Here is a 6,182-nt window from a genome sequence, read left to right on the forward strand (position 1 = left end):
GTACCTAACATTGTAGTAAAAGATAACTTCTCATAATAATAAGTCTCAAGGAGAAGATGTAGATGGATCAATAGGATCCAAGAATTTAACATAGATAGCCATATTACATGATTTGTAAGTGTAATACCCCAAAATTAGCACATTTCCATGCTAAACCAATTCTAGTCTATTTTATCAATCCTAAGTTCTATTTTACTAGGCAATTTTGATTCTGATAATCACTACTTGACCTCAGTGTCAAATGCATAAGATCCCTAATCTATATTAATTACACTCTTTATTTAATTCCTAAGTATTGACTAAAATTAGCTACAATAAACCTATTAATTAACATCAGCATGATCATTATATGCAGGATCATCTTGAAATGAACATTGGGTTGTTCATCTGAAACAATTTAGCAACTCGATTTCTTACCTTCTAAGTAGAATGATTATGCTATTGCTCTCATATCGAGAAGCTAGCAACTAGACATCTAGAATGAAGGATTTTGTAAGACTAAATGATATGCAAGAGTAAGTTAGATGTATGTAATTAATATAGAAATAAAAGAGAGAGAAATATGGTAAATGTATGCATTTTAAAAACTAGAATGAGATTATTATGCTAGAATAACAATGCTATGAGAGTAAATGCTCAAGTAATTAATTTAGCATAAGTTTGATACCATCAATTATCAACCTTTTTAATGAGGAATTAAAGGCTTCTTAAATAGAATCCTAGAAGGCTTCTTAAATAGAATCCTAGAAGGCTTCTTAAATAGAATCCTAGAATTTAATCAATAGCCAAGATCAACTTGAATGAATAGTTGAGACTAGAAATGAGATTCAGTTAGAATGGAAACTTCCTTGTACAAATGAAGTTAACTAATTCACTTCTGAGTGTGAGAAAGAGTTAATTGAGTTAATTCTATTTCCAATTTCAGTTCACTCATAGTTTCCATTTCTAAACTGAAGAGAGAATTTGGAGAGTATATTTAATTTAAGAAAATTGAATATGACCTCATAAATGCATAATCTTAATTAATTGAATAATTAAATTCAATAAATTAAAATGAGGATATATCTTATAAATCAAATACATTTAATTCCCTTGTACATTAGTTAAATATAATTAAAGTATGAAGATTTATAATTAAATTAAACTTAATTAATAGGTTTAATGTAGCTAATTTGATTCAACACTCAGGAATTAAATAAAGAGTCTAATTAATACAGATTAGGGATTTTCTGCATTTGATACTTAGGTCAACTAGCAATTATCAAAATCAGAATTGCCTAGTAAAATAGGAATTAGGAATGATGAAATAGACTAGAATTGGTTTAGAATGGCAATGTGCCAATTTTTGGTTACTACATTTGCCCCTTTTTGAATGAATGTGCAATCATCACATTTGATTCAAAGAAATTAGAAGTATGAAACATAGATCAAGAAATGAGATTGGTTCCGAAATTGATGATACAAAGACCAATTGATAAGCTTTTTAAAGTTATATCCAGAATGAAGTTTAACTTTTGGGAATCTAGATAGAACACCTAGATACTAAAATTGATAAGCTTTTTAAGGTTATCTTTAGAATGAAGCTTAACCTTAGGGGATCTAGATAGAACACCTAGATACCAAAATTGATAAGCTTTTTAATGTTATATCTAGAACAAAGCTTAACCTTAGGAAATCCAGATAGAACACCTAGATACTAAAATTGGTAAGCTTTTTAAAGTTATCTCTAGAAAGAAGCTTAACTTTAGGGAATCCAGATAGAATGCCTAGATACCAAAATTGATAGAACAAATATTGTTGAACTTCCTAGAATTATTCCTAGAATGAGACTCAATTCTTAGGATTTGGGGTTAGACTATCCTGATACCTGTCCAATAGAAGCTAACAAAATTAATCAATCAAGATTCATAGAATTATCCCTAGAATGAGGCTTAATTGTCAGGAGTCAAGGTTAGACTATCCCAATACTTGTCCATTAAATAGTGATTGAAAGCAAGAGCCTAAAATTATCCCCAAAACAAGGCTTAATTCTCAGCAACAGTTATGATTATCTCTAGAATGAAGCTTAACCCTTAGCAAGAATTCAAAATTATCTCTAGAATGGATCTTAATCCCCTAGAGTCTAGATAGAACATCTAAATATTGGTCCATAAAAGATAACAAGATATATCACGAGTCATAGGATCATCTCTAGAATGAGGCTTGATCCTCAAGAGTCAGGGTTAGACTATCTCAATACCTATCCATCAAACTCTAACAAGAACGGTTATAAGTGTGATCAATTGATTGAAAGATAAGATAGATGACATATGATGCTATACAGAGTGAAGAATGATTTCCCTAGTGATGAGGACATAAGATTCAGATTTAGTTGAAGCTAGTTTTGAAAAGATTCAATGATGTAATCATCCTGCCCCCTTTGGGAGCAAAATTGAAAGATAACACACCAAAGTAGTGATACTAAGGAAATCTAAGATTCAGAAGAATGTAAAACAAATCATAAGAGTTTGAAGAAAATTTGGAGTCAATTCAGAGTGATTCTGAGGTCCAAAAGACTAAAGTTGACCAAAGTTGACTTTTTCCAGAAAGTTTAGAAATTTTGAAGTAAATGTGATTTGAAAATATTCCAAGATTCACAAAGTATTAGAGAAATGGACTGCAAAAGCATTTCATCATGTCTATCCCAAAGTTTTAAAATATGATTTTGAATTGTTTAAGTGTGTTAAATTTTGAATTTGATCCCAAAAATGAGTTTAGAGCAGCCAAATTAGCCAGGGGTGATTATTCGATCATTTGTGCAATCATGAAGAAACATGATACTTTGAAGAAACCAACAACCTTTCATGTTAAAAGATGTAAGTAAAGTAGTGTTCAAACTATGATTTTATGCAAGTCGAGCCCTATGCTAGATGCAACCCTAAGTTTGGTTGCCAAGCTTTGAAAATTATCATCACTAAGCATTTAGCTAAATCTCAAATGTCATACAATTCCCACTGGCATTGCAATCATGGGAGTATGAATATGACACATGTTCTAGTTTTGTTAGGATTAAATGTAAGCATTCGAGGCACAAGAAACTAGAATGACCGAAAAATTTGTCCCTTTTAATGTAGCAAGCTAATATAAACATCAGAGCATAAATGCTAGGATGACTAGAATGTTTCTTGCATGCAGACACACCAAACACACGAGATTACTTTTATGCTAAGTAATCAATAAATATTCTATCTATAATGTCCCTTGCATTTGTAACCTAAGATAGAAGTGTGCTAGGTATACTCATAGTGACTCGTATGTTCACTTAGTAGGATGAGTATCAGTATTGACTATGGCATAAAGAATTCACTCAAACAAGAAAGGAGAAGAACCAACCTTAGAGAAGAGTCCATATAAAATGATTCAAGGTACACATGACCATCTAATACAAGATAGAGGCCCTTATAGTGGACACCCCTTTTATATGGATGCTTCAGACATTAGAACTAAACCATCAAATAGAAAGCAAAGAAAAGATCATGCCCCCAGTCCTCTCTTCTATAGTCAAAAGTGACATCATTGAATTTCTCAAAGAGGCATGATAAAGTGAAAGCAAACAAACAAAGAAAAGCTTAGAATATTTCAAACTAGTATGAATGTCATCATTTTAGTGTTTGTGTTATAGAATTGATGTCAAGTGTCAATGTTCAAAACATATGTGAAAGAAATCTCTTCAGTAAGGTGATGATAGTAGACAGACATAGTTAGAACAACTAGTGATTGGTGTGAGAGATCTTCTATGAGAGGGATCTCAAAAGTGACATAAGAAACAATACATAGATGTAGTTAGAACAACTGGTGACTAACGTGATAGGTCTTCCATGAGAGGGATCTCAAAAGTGACACTAGCGACAGTAGGAAGACACAGTTAGAACAACTAGTGACTAACGGGAGAGATCCTATGTGAGAGGGATCTCAAAAGTGACACTAGTGATAGTAGGCAGATGAAGTTAGAATAATTGGTGACTAAAGCAAGAGATCTTTTTTGAGAAGAATCTCACAAGTGACACTACTGACAATAGGTAGATATAGTTAGAACAACTAGTGATTGATGTGAGAGATATTGCATGAGAAGAATCTCAAGAGTGACACTAGCAACAATAGGCAGACATAGTTAGAACAACTAGTGAATGAATCAAGAGAGATTCTTATGAAACCGTAGGGTGTTGCCTTTGAGTTATGAAAAGATTCAATCTATGGATGCATGAGAAAAAGCAACTGTACAAGAGCTAGAAGATGTGCCACAAGATTAAGCTTTTGAAATAAGAGGTGACTTTTTTTGCTACCATTATGCCTGTTTGCAAGGTTTTCACCTTTTTGGCAAAGATTCTATTTTTGCTACCATGATGCTTGTTTCCAAGTTTTCATCAATGGAACTTTTTGGTTTTTCAATTTTTTTGCATTTGTCATTTTTTCATTTTTTTTGTATTTTTGTATTTTTCCTTCTTTTTTTTGTATTTTTGAGATTTTGAATTTTTATTTTATTTATTTGGTATTACCAAGGTTCCTATTGCTAGTTTTTCACCAAGATAATAATTTTTTTAGGACTTTTTACAATTTTTAGACTTTTTTAGAATATTTAAGTATATACAGAGAGCTTTTGAAATTAGATCAGCTATAAAACTACTTTAGATGGAGTGTTGATGGGCTCCTTGAGCACCTCTCCCTTGGCTATAGAAAGTTGATAAGCACTAGATCCAAACACTATAGTAACTATATATGGACCTAACTAGTTGGGTTCAAGCTTCCCTTTGTTGGAATAATCAAATGGGAAGAATATTTCTGAGGGGGTGGGGGGAAGGGTGGGGGTGAATCAAAAGTATTACACTTTAACCTTAAAAAAATTTTAACTAAAAATAAACTTCATCCATGTAAACATATCAAACAACCATAAAGTAAACACATGCATCACAAGACATAACACCAAATTTGGTAACCCAGAAACCCTCCAAAATGAGAAGGTAAAACTAGGGTGGGGATGATACCCACAAAATCACTACAGCAATAATCTATGACCACTTCTAATGGTCTGCCTTTTTAAAGGCCTACCCTATAAAAGGCTTTACACTATATCAATAGTGACCTATTTAAAGTATTTACAAACACTTTACATGAAGTGTCACCTTGTTAAAGGATTTTATCACCTTTTCAAAGGATCCACAACCTAGTTGTCAAGCTAACCTATCAACATAGGATTTTCCTTCTAATACAATTGCTCGAGAGTATTAGATTGATAAACCTGATAGCTTACAATCCTTGATTGCTAAATTCAGGCACTTGATCTACTCTATTTTATCTTGATCCTCTAAGATCGGATATCTATTCAATGCAATTGCTCTATTCCTCTAAGTCTTTTCATAGTTCCCTCTAAATTTTGCTATAGTTTACCCTTACTCTGCTCTCATCCATGCATACAATGAGATTTTATTCTACTTTTAAAGATTTTGAAGACTTAGGGTTAGGTATGGATCTATGATCCATACTAAATCTTTAATTCCCACTCATTCCTTGCACTTTTCTTATATGTTGTAGGCCTTCTCCATTTTTCTTATTGGTTGCATGTTGATTGCATAGGAAATATAAAAAATTCGATCTTATCTTTTAATCCCTTTTTGATTCATCCAAAAAATAGTTTACATCTAAGTTTGTGAAGGCACAAACTTGTATGCTTATTCTATGTTACTTGGCACATATTGGATTGCTGGTGCTCGACACATATATGATTCTAGTTTGCTCAGCACATATAGCACTTTGACTTGCTCAGCATCAACTGTGACTCAGAACCTATATATCACTCGGCTCATATGGTTCACTTGACACCTGAAGTCACTTGGCTCCTGTATCATGCTCAACACATGAAGTCACTCGGCACCTATTGGAACTATGGCTCGACACATACTATGGCTTAAAATGTATAGTGTACTTAGCTTCTATATGAAAATTGGTTAAGTTTTTTGACACTCAATTGTCAAAACCATTCTGAGACCAACAATCTCCCACTTTGACATGAGTGTCAAAAATACTTAACTAAGAATTATGCTAGATCTTATGAGTACACTATTCAATCTATTTGGCATATATACAAAATTTGGAAAACTTGTTCAAAATTTTGTAAAGAACTATATACCTCAAAATTCTTATAACTC

The sequence above is a fragment of the Cupressus sempervirens genome, chromosome 2, assembly GCF_028749045.1.
Source record: "Cupressus sempervirens isolate cs-2001-9-10 chromosome 2, ASM2874904v1, whole genome shotgun sequence".
NCBI lineage: Eukaryota > Viridiplantae > Streptophyta > Pinopsida > Cupressales > Cupressaceae > Cupressus > Cupressus sempervirens.